The 21,090-nt window shown below is 40.9% G+C and overlaps 1 protein-coding gene across 4 annotated transcripts in view; it reads right to left on the bottom strand.

Annotated features, from left to right (window-relative positions):
* Window positions 1–19,308, bottom strand: part of CTNNB1 (catenin beta 1) — a 48,779-nt gene extending 29,471 nt beyond the window's left edge. For all 4 annotated transcript variants that reach the window (XM_019984492.2, XM_019984489.2, XM_019984490.2 and 1 more), the window contains exon 1: window positions 19,123–19,308. The gene's annotated coding sequence lies outside the window, so the exon portion shown is untranslated. The remainder of the gene's footprint in view (window positions 1–19,122) is intronic.
* Between the last annotated feature and the right edge of the window lie 1,782 nt (window positions 19,309–21,090).

The raw sequence follows: 21,090 nt of genomic DNA, 5'->3' as shown, positions 1-21,090 counted from the left end.
ACAGAAGTCAGCAAACTTTTTCTGTTAAAGGCCAGACAGTGAATACTTTAGGGTTCTGTAGGCCAGAAGCTCTCTGTAGCAACTATTAAACTCTGTTACTGCAGTAAGAAAGCAACCACAGACAATATGCACACTAACAAGCAAGGCTGCTGCTGCTGCTAAGTCGCTTCAGTCGTGTCCGACTCTGTGTGACCCCATGGACTGCAGCCCACCAGGCTTCTCCGTCCATGGGATTCTCCAGGCAAGAACACTGGAGTGGGTTGCCATTTCCTTCTCCATTGCATGAAAGTTGAAAGTGAAAGTGAAGTCGCTCAGTCCTGTCTGACTCTTAGCGACCCCATGGACTGCAGCCCACCAGGCTCCTCTGTCCATGGGATTTTCCAGGCAACAGTACTGGAGTGGGGTGCCAATGCCTTCTCCCAACAAACAAGGCTGGGTTCCAATAAAACTTTATTCATGGAAAGTGCAAATTTGAATTTTGTAAATTTCATGTGTCATGAGATATTATCACCTGAGATATTATCTTTAGGCATTAAAAAGTGTAAAAATCATTCTTAGTTCGCAGGCCCTGAAAGCCAGGTGAGGTGGCAGGCAATAACTGACCAACCCCATTTATTACTTACTTTCACTGAGAACAAACCAGGAGGCAAGTGAGTTTACTTCTGAATTAAACCTAAATGTGAAGAACAGCAACAGAAAGGGTTTCTAAAAAGTATCTTCAAAAATAAGTATTACTTTAAAAAATGAAACTGGACCAAATGACATGAAAGCCACATCAAGACCATCTGTTTTAGAAAAACCACTTCAGGCCATTAAGAGCAGGAACATGCTAAAACCGAAATACAGTTCAACATATGCATGCATTTTTCTTCAATGTTAGCCACTGTTATTAATTAATGATGGTCATTATTAATATATCACTTAGACCCACATGTTTGGCCAATGGTGACAGTGTCTGAAGAGGATGTGATGATAATACATAAATTATGTGTTACCTAGAATTATTTTTTAGAATTATTTTTTAACTCTCTAGAAACAATTTCTAGTGCTATCAACATAGACAGAATGATTTATTTTTTCATTTACTTTTCCCCCAATAGTGTGTATTTATTTCTCACTATAAGTTAATAAACATCTTTATACAGAGGAATGTTAAGAATATTACTGTCTTAATAATTCCAACTTTCTATGCCATTTAGTTTAATTTTTCAACAGTTACGCACCTGGTACTTTCAGAAAATGTTCAATGAACATTTTTGAAAACATTAAGAGGTGGGGGTTAGGGAACCAATCTCCACATGGTGGAAAATATGAATATTGTTATCTCTACACCTCAGAAACACAGGAATTGATAAGTGACTCATCCAAAGATGAGACAGAATCAAGGTTCAAACACTAGTCTTTTTTTTTTAATTCCACATATTGTGATCTCTAATCTGACAGAAACTTTTCCTCACATTTTATTCAAAAATCTGTAAAATCAAAATATAGGCACTATATTTACTGGCGGAAAAAAGTTTTTAAGTTGATGCATGTGATTCAAACCCGTGTTCTTCAAAGTCACCTGTATTATGTATGTTCATACCAAATGTGTTTCCTAAAGCATTTTTAAACAATGTACCACAGAGATAAAAATGTAGACGTAAGCATACAGATCAAATAAATTCCTTATAGCAAGCTGACTTTGATACAAATACTGTAACTTTTGTTTTTTATTATTTTTATTATTGTTTGATATATATTTCTGCTAATTCTTTTACCTTTTGACTCTTTTAATTAATTGCCTCATATATTGAATATTCACTGGAAGGACTGATGCTAAAGATGAAGCTCTAATACTTTGGGGCAAGAACCAAGCCATCAGAGGGGACCCTGATTCTGAGACAGATTGAGGGCAAGAGGAGAAGGGGGTGACAGAGAATGAGATGGTGGGATGGCATCACTGACTTAATGGGCATGACTTTGAGCAAACTCAGGGAGAAAAGTGAAGGACAGGGAAGCCTTCACTATGAACTGTGCTGCAGTTCATGGGGTCACAAAGAGTCAGGCACGACTTGGCGACTGAACAACAACATACACCGAATGCAACCTTTTTAAAAACATTTTATTTCATTTATAGCTTTTACAAATTGTATGTTGGTCTTATCCCTCATCTTATTTTTGTCTGCAAATTCTAACATCTGGTTTATTTCAGCATTCTTTTTTCCTCTTGATCTTTAGTGATTTTTTTCCCCCTTAATTTTTCACATGTCTAGTAACTACAGATTGTATATTATATATCTGATATTGTGTATTGGATATATTGTGGAAACTCTGGTTTCTGGAGTCTTCTTTTAAACATTCTTTAAGGCAGTCAAATCATCTTAATTTTATAGAGCTTGGTTTCACACATTATTAGAAGTGATCTATCTCAGATTTTACCCTTAGACTTAGGGTGAATTACCTTAATCCTGGGAAACATCTTTAGTCCTCAAGTGTGATTGTTCTCTGGTTTCAAATGAAAAGCATGAAGTATTTACCAAGACCCCCTAATTTGGCAGGATTCAAACTCCAAACTCTTCTTCACAGTGAGGGTGGAAGCTGAAATCTCTGCTCATACTTCTCAGTGTTCCATGTACTGCTTTAAAATGAGCTCCTTGGAATCGCCCCCACTCCACACACACACAAGTTTACACACAGATTCTGAAGCTTCCCTTTGGGACTGCCTTCACTCTCAATCTACCTATCCCTACCCTCAATTTCCAGCCATCCTGGCAACCCTGAGCGCCATCGTCTGATACCACATGAGCCCTAGACCTCACTAGAAACGCTGGTCGTAGCTCTCACCAGGGAAGCCTTAGAAACACGGATGGCACCGAGTGAGCGTGTCCTTCTTTCATGGTCACGTCTCCTCAAAATTCCGTCTTCTTTTGACCATTCTCCGGTACCTTCAAACAGCTATTTTTATATTTTCTCCCAAAGTTTCTAATTTTTTTCTTCTAGTTTTATTGATATAACTGATACATACTGTGTAAGATACACAGTATGATTTCATTTACACACATCATGAAAGGATTATTACAGTATATTTAGCAAACATCCATCACCTCATATATAGATACAGAATTAATAGAAAAAAATTTCTTCTGGTGATGAGAACCTAGGATTTACTCTCTTAACAACTTCCATATATAACATACAGCAGAGTTAATCATGTCGTACATTACATCCCCAGCACTTATTTATAACTGCAAGTCAGTACCTTTTTTAACTGCCTTCATCCAATTTCCCTCTTTAAAATTGTTTTTTTAACCAAAAAGATCTCCAATCTTGCTTGCAGAACTGTTTAAACTGGTCCTCCCAAAGGTTCTAACCTGGAACTTTAAAAAACACAGATTACCTGGCTCCAGCCCCATGGTTTTCTATCAGTTGGGCTGGAAAGGACGCTGCGCTGTATCACTTTTTAAGTGCCATATATGTTGCCAATGCTGCTACTCCCAGAGCAAAAGAGCTACAGATAGAGACAAACTATGATTCAACTCCATGTGTAACAGTAACCCAAGCTAAAAAAAAAACCCGCAAAAACAAAACATAAACCTGACTCCACAGAGTAACCCTAGCAGCAGTTCCTTGAGAACCATCTATTCATTAAGACAGCACATACTCTGACTTAATCTTTAGCCAACTTTTGCCCCCCACCATGCACAGCAACAGCATGGCACTCTTCCAAGCAGAAGGACCTCCTGCTGCCTTCGACAGCCTTACCATAATATTAGGTCGCCTAATTATGAGGTTTTCATACATTTAGGAAGAAGAGAATATTATATAGAAGAATAAGCTAGGAAGCATTTACTTTCAATATGTTACTCTGATACCTCAATACAAAGAACTTCAAGGAACTCTAAACTGCTGTTCTATTGTGAGTCCAAAAATATACTGGTGAGTGAGTCAAAACCTGGAGCTATATACAAATGCCCAATCGGTATAGTATGTTCTTTGTCTTCTCAATTTACCAAATTGTGAGGTTAAGAGATTTTCTGTCCCACAAGAAATCTTTTCCATAATTCTTTCATTTACTCAATAGTTCTAGCATACAGCAATACCAATAGCATAAATGCAATGAATGGAGAGATTTCATATATTCAACACATTTGTTATGCAACTGCTATACGCCAAGAAGAATAACAGATTCTGAGGATACAGCAGCGATATAAAACAGACATCGTCCTTACATTCTTGACAGACACACAGACAACTGAATAAACAATTACAAGAAGTGTAACAAGTGTGTAACAAGTGTAACAAGTATGTAACCTGTAACAATCACAAGTGTGTAGCTGAGTGACAAATGGGAGAAGGCAATGGAAACCACACTGGGACAAGCGAAGGCCCTGCATGAGGAGCAGCCACAGGCTTCTGTGGTGGCCTTCAAGGGAGCCTTCAAGCTGAGACCTAAAGATGCACAGGAGCCAGCACATAAGGAGCAGAGCAGGAACATTCCAGAAATCAGAAATAACGTGCACAATTCCAGAATTGTTAGGACTATCTTTTAAGACCACAGTAGTTTGATAACACTGGGAAAGAGTAATTACAATGAGATGAGGTTGAAAGTAGCCAGACCATGTAGAACTTTTCAGCCCTTAAAAAAAAAAAAAAGGATTTCTTATTCTAAATGCCATTGGAAATCCATGAAGGGTTATAAAGCAAGTGAATAACAAGATCCTATTTGAGTTTTTCAAAACTGACCTTGGCTATAATGAAAAAAACTGAAAGGTTAACAGAAAAAAGGTAAACCAGTAAAGCAATGCCCAGTGACAGATGGTGGCTTAGGCTAGGCTACCACTGGGCACAAACAGTAGCTAGATTAGTGAAATACTTTGGAGACAGAAAAAAGAGGCTCTACTGATGGACTGACTGCAGTAGATGAGAGGAATTAAAGATGACTCCTAATAAACAAGATGAAAAGACAATCCTCAGAAAGAAAGAAAATATTTGCAAACAAAGCCAACTGACAAAGGATTAATCTCCAAAGTACACAAACAGGTCATGTAGCTCAATAAAAAAAAAAAAACAAAAAACAAAAAAAAACAGGGCTTCCTTGGTGGCTCAGTGGTAAATAATCTCCCTGTCAATGCAAGAGACATGTGTCTGATCCCTAGTCCAGGAATATCTCATATGCCATGAAGCAACTAAGCCCATGTGTTACAACTACTGAGCCTGTTCTCAAGAGCCTGAGAGACACAACTATTAAAGCTTATGTGCCCTAAAGCCCACGCTCCACAACAAGAGAAACCCCAGCAATGAGAAGTCCACACGCAGCAACAAAGACCCAGCACAAGCAAAAACAAGCAAAAAGGTTAAATTTAAAATTATATATATATATATATAAACAATCAGAAAGTGAGCAAAATACCTAAATAGACATTTCTCCAAAGAAGACATACAGATGGCCAAGAAGTGAATGGAAAGATGCTTGACATCACGAATGATTCGAGAAATGCAAATAAAAACTACAAGGAGGTATTCACCTCACACCAGTCAGAATGGCCATCATCAAAAAGGCTACCAACACTGAAGAGGGTGTGGAGACAAGGGAACCATGCTGCACTGTTGGTGGGAATGGAAACTGACATAGGCACCATGGAGAACAGTATGGTGGTCCCTTTAAAAACTAAAAAACACAACCAACATACGACTCCAACAATCCCACTCCTGGGCATATACCCTGAAAAAATATTTACACTAGTCAGGACATGCAAACAACCCAAATGGCCAATGACAGATTAATGGAGAAAGAAGATGTGTTACATATATGCAGTGGAATATGACTCAGCCACTGAAAGGAATGCAATAGTCATTTGTAGAGATGTAGATGAACCTAGAGTCTGTCATACAGAGGGAAGTCAGAAAACCAATACTGTACATTAACACATAAATGTGTAATCTACAAAAAAGGTACAGATGAACCTATTTCCAAGGCAGGAATAGAGGTGCAGACATAAGAGAACGAAGTGTGAACACAGGGACGAAAGGGGAGAGTGAGACGAATTGGGAGACTAGGACTGACATATATACATAGCACCATGTGTAAAACAGATGTTGCTGTTTAGTCGCTAAGCCATGTCTCTTTGTGACCCCCACGGACTGTAGCTCACCATGCTCCTCTGTCCAAGGCATTTCCCAGGCAAAAATACTGAACTGGGTTGCTATTTTCTTCTCCAGGGCATCTTTCCAAACTGGGAATTGAACTCAGGTCTCCTACATTGGCAAGCAGATTCTTTACCACTAAGTCACCAGGGAAGCCCGTAAAATAGCAAGCTAGTGGGAATCTGCTATAAAGCACAAAAAGCTTGGCTTGGTGCTAGCTCTGTGATGACCTAGAAGGAAGAGATGAGGGGTTTGAAGGAAGTTGGGGGAGAGGAGATATATTCATACATATAGCTGATCCACTTCACTGTACAGGAGACACTAACACAACATTGTAAAGCAATTACATTCCAATAAAAAAAGACAAATGTACCCCAACGTTCGCTGCAGCACTATTTACAATAGCCAGGACATGGAAACAACCAAAATGTCCATCGACAGATGAATGGATAAAGAAGTTGTGGTACATTTATACAGTAGAATATTACTTAGCCATAAAAATGAAAAAAATTGGGAAATTTGTAGAGAAGAGGATGGACCTAGGAGTCTAACATACAGAGTGAAGCAAGTCAGGAAGAAAAAAACAAATGCTATATTTTAATGCATATATGTGGCACCTAGAAAAATGGTACAGACTGCAGAGCAGGAATAGACACACCCATGTAGATAATGAACATGTAGACACAGGGGGTTGGGGGTGGGATGAAAAAAAAATTACTCCTAGGTATGTGGATTGCGCAATTAGGCTGTGATACTTCCTGAGCTTGGAGTATGTGAGAAAAAATAGCCATTAGTCACACACGGCTATTTAAATTTTTATTAAAATTTAGCTCAGTCACATTACCACATTTCAAGTGCTCAAGAGTCACATGTAGCTGGTGGCTACCATATCAACCTCACAGATGCAGAACATTTCCATTATCACAGAAAGTTCTACTGGACACTCCTGTTCCAAAGGCAAGTTCAAAAACAAAAATGCACCAAATGCTAAAGTGACCCAGCAAGACTAAAGGTAAGAAGTATCTCTTTCATTGGTCAACATGGAGGTCCAATAATGAGTTCAGCAAAAGGAGGTTCACTGATAATAAAAGCCAAACACAAACTGAAATAGGAGATGAAAGATGAAGACCATATCCACAGGATATGTCTTTCAGAGTGTGAAAGGGAGCAGAGAAATTAAAGGGGCATTAGCTGCAAAGAAACAAAAGTCATCCAATTCCAGAATATTCACCTATTCAACCAATATTTATTAGCATCTAGAACTTCCACACACTGTTCTGAGTACCAGGCATACAAACCAGAACAAGATTGTGAAAGGAGAAAAGAAGCAAGTAAACACAGGTTACTTCAGAATATGATGAAGTGCAACAAACCAAGTAAAAGAAGATGGTAAAGTGAAAATGCGTGAACTGGGAAGAACTCAATCTAATGGGAGCCATAAATGACAGGAAGGAACCACCTCTGCAAAGATGGAATATACTTATGTGCTACTGGGAAAGATCCAAAGTGAGGTGAAAAGATTTAAAAGTCATTCACTCAACACATATTCACTAATCAACTAGTGTACATTATGATTCTAGGCACTGGGAAGAAAGCAAAAAGTGAGGAAATAGACAATAATCCCTGTCTTTCTAGAGCTTATGTTCTAGGAGGTAAAAAAAAAAAAAAAAAAGGAGGAAAAAATGGTAAAATATCTATGATGTTAGATAGTGTTGAAGGCTAAAGTAAAACAAGCAAGAAAGGAGGTAGGAAATTAATGAAGAACTGGGTTTACAGAGCCGGCACCTCCAAAGCATTCCTCCAACCTAGCTCTTCTGTGCCCAGTGCTACCTGACCTAAGTCACCACCACCTGTGTCACCGGCATGACTGCTGTAGTTATTTTCCTGGTTTCCACTCCTTTCTTAAATCCTTTCAGTTTTATTTCTTTGATGAGTGACAGGAGGAAATAAGTAGGTGATAGAGAGAATAGTCTAAACACACAGGAGAGTGTGCTTTTACAGAATGAGACCATAAGCCCCTGGAGGTTTTTGAACAGAAAAGTTCTATGATCATTGCTTTAAAAGGATTATTCTGGTCACTGTGTTGAGATTACATTTAAAGGGAACAAATGTAAGCAGGAAGACCAGTTAGAAGACCTCTTCAGTAACCCTAGGATGGCATGGCTATGAAATGGCATAGTAAGAAATGGCTGAATTTTGCATCTATATTAGAAGAACAGACAATTTTCAGACAGGGTACAGTGACAGAAAGACAGTCAAGACCGGCAAGGTTTTTGGTGTAACTAAAAAGGTGCACTTTAGGACATACTAAGACAAGCAGCCTTAGGGGAAATTGGGAGCTCAGTTTTAGATATATTACATTTGAGATGCTTCTTAAGACATCCAAAATGTTGGGGGAAACGTTGGCTATCATGACCTATAGTTCAGGGCAGAAACTCAGGCTAAGGATATTAAATCTGGAAACCGTCAGCAAACAGGTTAAATACTATGTTTAAAGCTATGAGACTCGAGTGTATTTCAACAATGAAAAACGAGAGATCCAAGTGCTAAAGTTTCAGCCATTCCAATGTACAGATGAGACATAACATAAAAAGTAAAGAGTAAGGAGGAACCACCAGTAAGGCAGGGAAAAAACCTGCTATCAGATGTGGTGGCCTTGAAGCCAAGCGAAATGTGTCTCAAGCAACTGTGCCAAGTGCTACTGAGACGTCAAGTGCGATGAGGATTAGAGATTTATACTGTGGTGGTCACTGGTAGAAGTTGAAAAGGGGTGACAGTGTATCCAAGCAATTGTTTCAAGGTGTCTTATTCAAAAGAGAAGCAGACTGGGTGCATGAAAGGGGAAACAAGAAGAAAAGATTTTTTTAAAACGGGGACAAAGATCATGCAAACTCACAGAAGGAAAAATCAAGGATGCAAGAGAAGGTAGAAAGAGTTAAATTCTTGAGAGCAAGAAGGCATGGGATCTAGTATAGAAGTGAGCTGGTTGTCCTCATCTCTGAACACTACAGTTTGTCCATAAATGACAGAGAAGGTGAATGGCACAGTCATAGATGTGAGAGCATACAGGAAATCTTCCAATTATTCGACATGCTTTGTGAAACAGAAAGCAAGGGAGACATATGGGGGAGGAAGTATTGGGAGGTTTGAGAAGGAAAAGACACAGTCATAAGGAAAGATGAACTCAGAGACCAAAGACCACTGGGCATGAAGTCAGGGAGGGACAAGGTTGTTGAGAGTTGAGTAGAAGTGAGGGTGAGGGATACCGAAAAGCTTTGACAGAGTGAAGTTATCTGTCACTGAAGAGCTGTTGGAATTAGGGTGGCTGAATCAGACAGAAAAATAAGGCTCCTGGAGGAGAGGAAACCAAGGAACTAAGAGGTCAGAATATTGGAGGCATCCTCTATATCAATGTTACTCAAAGTACCAGACCACAACACCCTATGGAGCTTGTGTCAGATTATAGAAACCAACACACTGCTTCTTTCATCAAAAAAATTTTGGTACCAAAAAAAAAGTCAGGTGAACTAAACACTGAACTTAGTGACATAGTCGAGTTACTTTCTGGCACAAACTACTTACTGCAATTCATACTGTAACAGTTCTCAGAGCGTGGGACATTTTGAGTAGCACTTGTCTACACAAACGTTGGTATCACCAAGAATTATAACAGAAATAAAGATGACAGTGAGCCAGGAGACAAGTGTTCAAGGAAGTAGGGGAATGAACCAGGAAAGTTGGTAATGACTAAGATAACGAAAGTAGCAGGTGGTAATAATTTGATGGCATGAGAGTCAAAGCTGAAAGTTTTGGAAAAGAATGGTCAAGAAGTGACAATGAGGAACAAAGAGGACACTTCCTCCACCTTCTGGTTCACCAATAAAAGGTGCACAGGAAGAGCAAACACTCACCACCTGAGAGAGCTGCAAGGTCAGTAGCAATATGGGGAGAAGCTAGGCTATAGCTGGAGCAAGAAAAAGTAAACATTCTCAGAAAAGACTGACAATAAAAAGGATGTGCTGAAGACTATGAGTTCTAGACAATGAATGGATTCCAAGAGATGATAAAATGTGGGAAATGGAGAGCCAAAACAGCAATGGGATCCAAACCTGGGAAGATAAGGGTAATACATACAGAACAGAAGCATAACTAAAGGAACCAAGTCCTAAAAAAGTCATGTGTCAGGACTGGCCTCTGACTAGAATATAACGCTTCAATATAACGATGGACCCTCCATGCAGACTGATAATAGAAGGCGAAGCAATTCCTGCTTGCTTAGTTTCTCATGGGGGAATGGGGGTTAGTTTGAGGAGCAAAGAAAAGGTTAAACAGTCTTCCTATCTTCGCACTTTGAAGAGAAATGTAATATGATCTGGTGTATAATGGCAATAAGGAGAAGCCTAAGGCCCTTCAGCATACAGTCAGGGCATTCTTCAAGCATGATTCAAGAATGTAAGTATTCTTACAAAAGAAAATATCTATTTCAGTATTTTAATTATCATTACTCTGCCTTATGAATGACTCCCAGATTTCTCATCTCCTAATCTAGCCTCTTTTCATTCTATGGGGAATAGACTGGCTGGCACTCTGATTTAGGACCTATGAAAAAATGACAGCAGAATTAAGGCAGAAAATAGTGACCTAGGGACAACTATTATATATAACATGAATTTTACCTTGTAAATGGATCACAGAGGACATTTATAACTAAAAGTCAGAACAATATAAACCTCATTTCATATCATGTGGCTTTTCCAACTAAACGAACTCTAAATGAAACAACTTTAAAATAAAGTGAAGTACCAGAAAGACTAAATTTATGAATGTATCTAGAGAGTAGTACATCAACTTACTATGTTCCCTATGTAACATTTATTGTCTACTTTCCCTTGTGGCTCAGTTGGTAAAGAATCCACCTGCAATGTGGGAAATCTGGGTTCAATTCCTAGGTTGGGAAGATCCCCTGGAGAAGAGAAAGGCTACCCACCCAGTACTGGGGCCTGGAGAATTCCATGGATTATATACGCAAAAAGTAGGACAAGACTGAGCGACTTCCACTTTGTATCTAAATGAACTGTTGAATATAAAGTAAAGTTTGACATTGCTACATTCTTTCAGTGGCTCAGAAAGATTCTAAGTGTCTACCTCAGCACTTCTACACAACAGAAAGGATACCACTTAGAAACATCCAGAGTTAACTGGATTGAGAAATGTTTCCAAGAAACCCGTGTTCCTCAGGTACACCCGTCATTCATCTAATACACAGATAACTCCAAAGACATACTCACTCACTACACCCTTCTCTGCAAACCACTGAATTATACTTCAGGGTTGGGGGTAGGGGGGAGGCTTTTACAACAGCCACCCCTCCATGAAGCAAATGAAAATCATTAAGATCACCGTCAAATTGCATTTAAGAAAGTTTGCAGTAAATCTACCTTCTCACATTTTTATACAGATAATGTACAATAAAGTATGAAAAAATACATGTCAAGTATTTCAGTCATCATAAACCTGTTCAGAGCAACTTAGCAGGCACCCTGTAGCACGTGCACATCTTTTACTTCCAAGTCAGATCAGCTGCCAGCATGAAAGACAAGATTTACCACAGCTATCACCTGTGTGCCATGTGGACTGATGAACTTCAAATTAAACAGGTTAAAAATATCTCCCCAACCCCCAGATTTTTTAACTAACACACCTGTTAAATCAGTTAACAGGAAAATCAGTCCAGCAACAGGAGAGTTATGAAATTACAAGCAAAACAATGGGAATATTAACGAAGAAATAGATGGAAGTAAATAGGGGAGCAAATTGGCATTGCTATGAAGCAGCTTCACCTTAACAGCATCCATCCATATATCACACTTTTCAAACTATCTGGGGGTTGGGGACTCTTCAACAAGTTCAAAAGAAATCAGAGGCCGGAATTTTCTGGACTGTTACAAGAGAAACTTTACAGTGGCTCTGTAAAGTTATATGGGGATTGTGGAACAGGCCAAGGGGTGAGCACCTGGGACAAACGTGTTCTGAAAAGTCCACTGCTCAGTTTGGCTTGCATTCTATACCATATCATATAAACACAACTGCAGTCAGCAGCACTATTTTCAGATGATACTTTTTAAAACCAATGTTGGCTTATGGTTTGTATTTTCAGTACCAAGATAGTAGGCCACTTAAACATGTAATCTAAAGACTAAATATACAACTTTTCAAACTGTGGAAATGAAGAATCTTGCCCTAGCAGCAAAAGACTTTACCAATATCTATTTGACTGCCTGCCTAAATTTATTCTGACCAGGGGATGGAATGGATTGGGAGATTGGGACTGCACTGCTGCTGCTGCTGCTAAGTCGCTTCAGTCGTGTCTGAATCTGTGCGATCCCATAGACGGCAGCCCACCAGGCTCCCCCGTCCCTGGGATTCTCCAGGCAAGAACACTGGAGTGGGTTGCCATTTCCTTCTCCAATGCATGAAAGTGGAAAGTGAAAGTGAAGTCTCTCAGTCATGTCTGACTCTTAGCGACCCCATGGACTGCAGCCTACCAGGCTCCTCCATCCATGGGATTTTCCAGGCAAGAGTACTGGAGTGGGGTGCCATTGCCTTCTCCTACTATGTACAAAATAGATAATACTACTATGTATAGAATGGATAACTAATGAAAACAGACTATACAGCTCAGGGAGCTCTACTTAATGCTCTGTGGTGACCTAAATGGGAAAGAAATCCAAAAACAGAGGGGATATACGTGTACGTACGGCTGATTCACTCCACGGTACACAACACGGTATAGCAACTATACTCATAAAAAATTTTAAAATATATTCTGATCAAATAGGAGTAAGCTATTACTTAAAAAAAAAAACTAACATTCAATTAATTTTTCATTATCTAAACTTTGTTTTTCAGTTTTAAATCTAGTCTGAAAAATAGATTATCACAGAAACGCAGACTTTAGCTGAAAACCAAGATGTGATTTAAAGACATCAATAAAACTTCAGGCTGATATGACTATTTACAGACAGCCAGAATTTGTCCAGCATTTTAAGCACCTTCAATGTTAAGTTTTAAGACCAAGAAAACACTTTAAAAACTATACTTAAGATGACCAAGTGATGAACAAGTTTGTTCTTTCTCCTCTTTTTCCTTGATCCAATCCATCTTAATTCTTAAGCTTTTTAAGTGCAGGTTTCACAGAGTTAATGATATGAACCTGCTTTAAGTTCCTAATCTGTTTATATAGTCAATTGATACAAGGCATTCTTAAAATGCCAAATATGAACCTAATGGTTTATCAAATCTTTATTTACTAAGTTATGAAAGTAAAAATGGTATTCAGTTGTGTCAATATGTATATATAGAGACAAAGATACAGAATTGTACTACTTCAGTCACTTAATAGAATCATCATTAAAAAAAACAAACACTGTACTCCAAATGGTTCACTGCAGATGTCACAAACTGGCAGATCCTGCCAATAGGTGTATTTAATTTGTGTTAAAATGTCTTAAAACATGAATTTCACCTACCAACATGTGCAAATCATGTGTGTGCTACATTGCTTCAGTAGTGTCAGACTCTTTGTGACCCTATGGACTTTAGCCAACCAGTCTCCTCTGTCCATGGGATTCTCCAGGCAAGAATAACGGAGTGGGTTACCATTTCCTCCTCCAGGAGATCTTCCCAACTCAGGGATCAAACCCACAGCTTGTGCAACTCCTGCATCCCAGGCAGATTCTTTACTGCTGAGCCACCAAGCCCCATTGGTGCAAATCATGAGATGCACATTAATCCATATTTCCTGCTTCTCTTAGAAGAAAGAAAAAATTCAGATGATGTGGAAACCTAAACGGCTTTCCACACAATGGCTGCAGCTGAAGATTGGCTTAGATGGGACATATGTTCTCTTAATTTGTTGTAGTTCACAGGGGCCCAGTGAGCCCATACCTGCTTGGAGATACTGAGTAGCTACTCCCACTGGGATGCAAGATCAATCCTATATGGTTTGTGACAGAGATCTTAGTCACTTATATTGTTTGTCAAATTGTTGCATGAAGATAAGTGGCCGATTTCAAGAGATAAATTAGGTCCCTAACAGGCAGAACTTTTTTAAAGATGTACACAGTTTTCAAGAGAACTTTCAAATCTACTCTGTTCTCATAAAAATCTTTGAAACTGGAACACAAGCTATTTGACCTTGATTTAGTAAATGATGAAAATAATAGTTACGGACTTGGACATTACTTATTCCATACATGATCCTTTATGAAGGATCACAACCCATTCTGAAATATAAAACAGCTGAGGCATTCTTGCCTTATGTTTTTAAAAAGATACAACAATAATACATTATTTAAATAGTCAAAAATCATTATCAATGTTTCCACAAAATTATACTAAATTTCAGAGCAAAATGGAGCAGTAAGTGATATGGTCATTTTCCCTCCCTACTCAATTAACTTTTAAACTTCATTTCAACCACCTATTTATGGAAAACATACAAAGGTAAAAACATTTTTTCTAAGCTGAGTATTTTCCATAAAAATGACCATTTGACTTCTAAAAGCTATTTTTAAATGGGTTTTATTCCTGTTATTAATCAGAATCTGATTTGAAATAAGCATTTTCATAAAATAATGCTACTAACAGAAATAGCAAGAACTGTACACAGGAGTGTGGAGGAGTTTTTATTGGAGAATTTAAAGGTCAAAATATGGGAACAGTGCATCAAAGCACTATACAAATGTATACTCTACACAAATGCCTGCAGTCACTAGGCATTATACTCTGGAGTTCACATAAGTTGACTCAACCAGCTTTGTTGATAACCAATTCTTAACAGACATAATATTCTTTGTTGATAACCAATTCTTAACAGACATAATATTGAAAATGTAACCAAGTTGAAGACTTACTTCAGTTTTATTGTATAAGAAATTTTAGACAAATTGATAATTCACTTTTTTGTTAACTTTATCTGAGAATCTTAGTTTCTAAAATTCATTAATATGGCTGTTTTAGGATCTAGGTGTAAGTGTGGTCACTCAGCCATGTCTGACTCTTTTTGACCCTATGGGTTGCAGCGCGCCAGGCTCCTCTGTCCATGGGATTCTCCAGGCGAGAGCACTGGAGTGGATAGCCATTCTCTTCTACAGGGTATCTTTTCCAACCCAAGCACTGAACCTGGGTCTCCTGCATCGCAGGTGGATTCTTTACCATCTGAGCCATCAGGGAAGCCCAGACACTAGGATGTTTAGATTAAGTTTTTGGTTTATAATTATATTTAAGCAGAACTTCCTACAAAAAGTGACAGAATTTAACTCCTGATTTAACTCTTGACCTTTCTCCTGCAAATAATGGCTGAGATGACATGTTCTAAAGCCAATCTTTTAACTAACAATAATAATATGAACATCCTATTCTAGAATTGAAGTTTTCTTGACTGATGCTTTCTCACCAAAACTATTCATAAATATATTTCACACAAATTTTATGAGGGGGAAAAAAATCACCAGCATTACATTATATCCACTGGAGGGCACTCAATGTGACCAAAGCATGCAATGAAAACATGCCCTGACGCTATCGTCACTCAGCTGCATCAGGTTTGAGGAGACTTTGAGGCTGGAGAATAGTATCTTTTAAAAGAAAAGATGCTCACAATTAGCAAGATAGTTAATCTCTAAAAAGGGTTGCTAACATGACTGATTCTTTTATAAGAGCTTCTTTTTCCTTAGGGAGCAGATTTAAATACATGCTTCAGGGATACAGGGTTCAGGCCTCAACAGAAGTATCTAGATTTCAAACCTGGTCAAGCTCAGACTTGCATACAACACAAAAGCAGCATTCTTAAGTAAACAGAGGAAATAAAGAACTTTCTCCAGAGTTTAAGTGATTAAGAACTACACAAGGTAACTCCTACTCATTTTCAAGCAATACAACAAATCACATATTTTCCTTTCCTGGAACTTACAAAATATATATTTATTTTAGCCCATTAGCCTGGTTATCTATCAAGACACAATTAGAACAGTATTACATAAACAATAATCTGTTAAAAGAATGAAGACTGATTTTGCAAATCAGTCTTCTCTCAATGAGGGTCCAAGAGGCAAAAGATACAAGCTCTGGACTAACATAAGTAGCTACTAGTCTATGTTTTACTACTTACTTTTAAGATACAAAAATGCTTTTACTCAAACTGTTTCAACAAAAGATATCATATTCCCAACAAAAAGAGAGCTACAAGAACACAGCTAAGTTAATACAACTAGTGTTTTCACAACCAAAGTCACAAGTCAACATGCACCACAAAAGAGTTGTTAATACTTTTTATTACAAGTTTGTCCTGCTCTAAAAGCATTCATCCTTTCTGCCCTGGGCTGGCAATCAAGCATGCTTCCAACCAAGCTCAAAGTACATACTTAAAATTTACCACCTACTCCTCTGCAGTTATTATCAGCAACTAGTAAACCATAAAAGAGAAACAAAATCTCATTATAACTGGATGCTATATTGTTTCATTTCAATAACACAAAAGTTTCATTTGGCTGAAGATACTACAAACAACCTATCTCTGGGATTTTAATTTCACTGCTACTTACAAGAATAAAAGAGTGAGATTCAAATTTTTGAATTCTCCATGTCCCTAGTTTCAACAATACTTACACTCTTCTTTCCACTCCTCCCAACAATGAAACAGGCTGTCTGCATATAGCTTTCGCAAGAACCAAATCTCAAAACACTCTTACAGAAATTAGCCTACTTCAAGTTTTCTCTTCCTATTTGGGGAGTGGAGGAGGGAAGTGTATATGAAAAGAAAAATATACAACTTCATTTATATGGATAATTTTATTCCATTTATCACTAGTAACAGTAAGAAGCTCAATCTGGTTTCAGTTTTAATATTGGAATCTACATAATTATCTTGGTAAAGAATATGTTTAAAAAGAAAACTTCTGGACACTTACTGTCACTTGAACACTACTAAATGTTTTACTTTTTTTAAGTCACCTTTTAAAATTTGGTTTTTCTTGAAAGCAATTTTAAATGACTGCTCTAGCTTCTGGGAAAATCAGCCCAGAACTCCGCAAGGACTCTAAGTTACATGCTATACTAACTAAACTTTGCAGCACAGTTTTTTAATTTCCCCCTCAAGGACTTCAGACTTGAATAGTCTCAGCATTCCTTTAATCCTATAGAATAGTCTCCTGGAAGTTTTTCAAGTTACTGTTGCAATCACTTTAGGGCCTTGTACATGGCCTTCAGAACAAAGACTAGGTCAAAGTAATGAATATTGGACGCAAATTAATCAAATTTCATGAAAAGATATTAGCAAACATTATGGCACCTTTTTTTTTAAACCCAGAGTTTTGTGCGCTTAAATGTAAAAATAAAATAAATGAAGCAGCCGCCTTAGTTCAGACCGAAAAAAATGCCTCCCAAACAAAAGTTTGTCACTAATCTAAGCAGATATTAAACAGAAACATTAACAAACAAACAAAAAAAGGTCAAGCTATGTCCAGTATCTCTTAAGACAACACGTTAACAGGAAGATAGCCGAAGGTACTGAATGTACACCAAGAGACAGAATGAAACGGCTTCCCAAGTTCCAGACAAAATACTTACAACTTAGCCATCTGAAAAACAGCAGCCCAGACTTTATCAAAGGCGAGCCGTCTCTTCAAGCTGCTGTCTAGTCTAAGCCACCACTATTCACGACACAAAGCTCTCGTTTCACTAAAACCACTCCTCGATTTCCTTTTGCCGACCTCTGCATACCAGCAGACCAGTCTCCCTTCATTCACCACTCACAAACCCGGGGTGGGGGTGGGGGGAGACCACAGATGTCTGGAAGATACAAAGTAGGAGACAATGTTCCCTCCAACACCGAAAAGAAAACGAAGCAAACAGCTACACCCGACTGGCAAAGCTTTCAAGTTTAGTGGACTCAGGAAAAGGCTGTGAAAAGCGAACTTTGAAAGTCTCAGTTCCAAGTCCTCTCTCCAGACAAAACACGGAACGAAGTTGCAACGCTTGAATTTCCTGCGGGCCATTTCGTAGCGAAGGGAAAATTCACCCCGCTGGAAAGTGCTCTCAAAATCAAGCTTAGTTGCTGTGAAACTATTTGAATAAAGAATCTCCAGGAACACAATTCTCGAAGCAGTCGCAGGCTGAGTCCTGTGGGTCACTTGATAAGAGACAGTAAGCCAGCCGCCCTCGCCCTTATTTTTCCCAGGACCTCCCTAGCACGCCCGCTTTCACTCACCTGCACCGTACAAGAAAATGTAGGTGCAAGATATGTATTTTTATCTGTGCAAATCCTCCTGGCGCATCGCACCTTCTGCACTAACAGTTTGGATCCTCTAAGGTTTAAAGTTGCTCCGATTTAAACGAGCGCACTCACACCGGCAGGCCATTAAAAATCACTAACCTCTTATTAACCCTCGAAAAAATTTGTCCTTAAGCACGAAAGAAGGAACCTGGAGATAGGACCTCACGTGGCGTCCCAGGCCCAGCGCCCGCACCCCAACTCCCCGCGGAGGCCGGGAAGGCGGAGTCCCCCGTCCCCACCCCGCCCCCCACCCCGGCCCCGGCGCATCCCGAGGCGCAGGGTCCCTCCCCCAAACTCAGCCGCGGCCTGAGCCCGGGACGGAAACCACAGCCCCCTCCACCCACCCGCCCACCCCGCTGGCCACCCGACCTCTCGGACGCGCCCTCGCGGCGCCCCCTCCCCGAAAGCGGCACCCCCACGGCCCCCGAAGGAGCCGCGCGACCGGAACCGGGCCCGGCCGCCGCCCTCCGCCCCCCGGGCGCGGTCCGCCTCTGCCGGCGACCCCAGCCCACACGCCCCTCCCCGCTCCCCACCCCGGGGCCTCGGGCTGCGCCGGGTCCGGCTCCCAGCCGCCGCCGGGACCGTGCTCCCGCGACGAAGTTTGGTTCCGAAGCGGGAACGGGAGCAGCCCCAGACGGGTAAGGAAAGGAGCGCCCAAGCACCTCAGGGGAACAGGTTCCTCCCGCGGCGGGAGTCCGACCGTCCTCGGCCTGCGTTGGCGGCTTGACGGGGACCGGAGCTGCTCCTCGGACCTTGCTCCGTCTCCGCCTCCCCTCGCTCTTCGCTCTCGGGGCCGGGCTAGCGCGGCTGCCACAGACCGAGAGGCTTAAAATGGCGCCGCACAAGGAGCTCTTATAAGTCGCGCAGGATTCAGTGTATCCTGCCGCCAGCGGCGCAGCGCGGAGCGTTCCGCCGCGCGGGGACAAGGGGCGGGGCGCGGGCGCGCGGCGGAAAGTAGTCCCCGCGCCGCGGAGCCGCCCGCCGCCGCCGCCGTCCGCCAGCCCGGGGCAGGGGCGGGGCGCCCGCGCTCTGCGGGCGCTCTCCCAGGTTGAGGCTGGCGCTGCCCCGCCGCGCGGTACTGGAGGGCGGCCCGCCAGGGCGCGGTAGTCCGAGTCAGGGAGGCGCGGGTCTCCGCGAGCCGGGGTGGGCTGGAGGGAGGGCGACACCGGTATTCTCCACTGTCCCAAGCCCGACGCCCCGGCCTCGCGCACTCCCCGGGCCATGAGAACAGATGCGGGGCTGGCAGCGCGCTGCCGGCTACCCGCGGGAGGCGGCATCGGGACCCCGGCCCTGCAGGGCAGGCGGCACACGTCCCGGGAGGGTGAAAGTTCAGGGCCAGGGTGGCGGCGGCGATGCCGGAGCTGAGGTCTGGGCCCACCCGCTCTGGACTCTGCCGGGCGCCGCCGCCGCCGTGCTCCCGGTCAGGGGACCCCGGCGCGTTCGTGCTTCCGCTGCCGTTGCAGTCTGGGCCCCACGCTCTCTGCAGGACTTGGCTCGCAGCCGAGCCGCACATCACCTCAGAGCCCCCCACGGTCCGGATCGTGGATCTCGCATCCCTACCGGCTGTTCATCTTGAATCTGGGAATGAAGCACCCGGCCGAGCCGCCGGCTTTCCCCGCTCGTGAAGGCTGCGAACTCTCGTTAGAATAGGCGCCTAGCCCGCAATTCAACAAGTCCTTAGGAGTCCCTAACTGAACAAATGACTGATAGGCATGGACGAGCTTCACAACCCTGCCAACTAGGATAATTCTTAGTTTACATTTTTAACTGGTTCCACTTTGCTACTAAGTATCAGTATTTTGGGGGGGGGTGGATTTTTCTTTCATTCTAAGTTCATTTCTAGGGTATTACTTATTTGAGAAATCCAAGTTCGTTGTTTATGTAAAGAGCTATCCATTAGGCAGCTTCTAATTTTTAAAAACTCATTTTCTATCCTTCAAAAAATTTTCTCATTCGTTTGAATAGGCTGGAGTTGGGTCTTCTTTTCCCTTGGAAATGTCTCCATTGTAATCAGCAGGTTTGGTGTTTGTCAAAGCTGAAACAATTATGATCGATTCACTTTCTCTAGTCTATTGTTAGATGCTTATTTTTCCTCCAAAACAATGGAGAGAGTACAAAAAGCAACAGTGGAAGTTATCTTGAGGCTTTTATCCTTGTAATTAATGCAGGCAAACAATAGGTCTTTATACATAGGTACAGCAGGAAACCCTCTCATTCAATTGTGGAGTAGCTTGTGCAGTTTTAGGTATAGCTAATGCTTCAGGGCCAACATGTTCTTTAAAAATTCAATTTTCCCCCTATCTTAATGATATTTTCTTATATACCAGTGATAATGTTAACTGCTGTCTAGCTGTAGTGGGCCCCTGCAGTGGAAAAAGTCCGCAGACTCAAATGATGTACAATGAGATCCATTGTCTACAATGACTTTCTCATTTGTGTCTTTGCTAGTAGTTCTGTAGAATTAAGAGTAGAGGATGGTTGTTAATCATCTGGTCACAATTTGAACTGATTGAGCAGAAAAAGATACTTTATCAAAGCAGTGTTTCTAATATAAACTTAAAAGTATCAATGGCATTTTTCAGGTACTGATCCCCAATGTTAATCTTCATATATGGAGTTAAAGAATATGC

Source organism: Bos indicus, chromosome 22 (assembly GCF_029378745.1).
Source record: "Bos indicus isolate NIAB-ARS_2022 breed Sahiwal x Tharparkar chromosome 22, NIAB-ARS_B.indTharparkar_mat_pri_1.0, whole genome shotgun sequence".
NCBI classification, from domain to species: Eukaryota; Metazoa; Chordata; class Mammalia; order Artiodactyla; family Bovidae; genus Bos; species Bos indicus.
The sequence above is the reverse complement of the archived record's forward strand: the minus strand, read 5'-3'. Positions and strand labels throughout refer to the sequence as shown.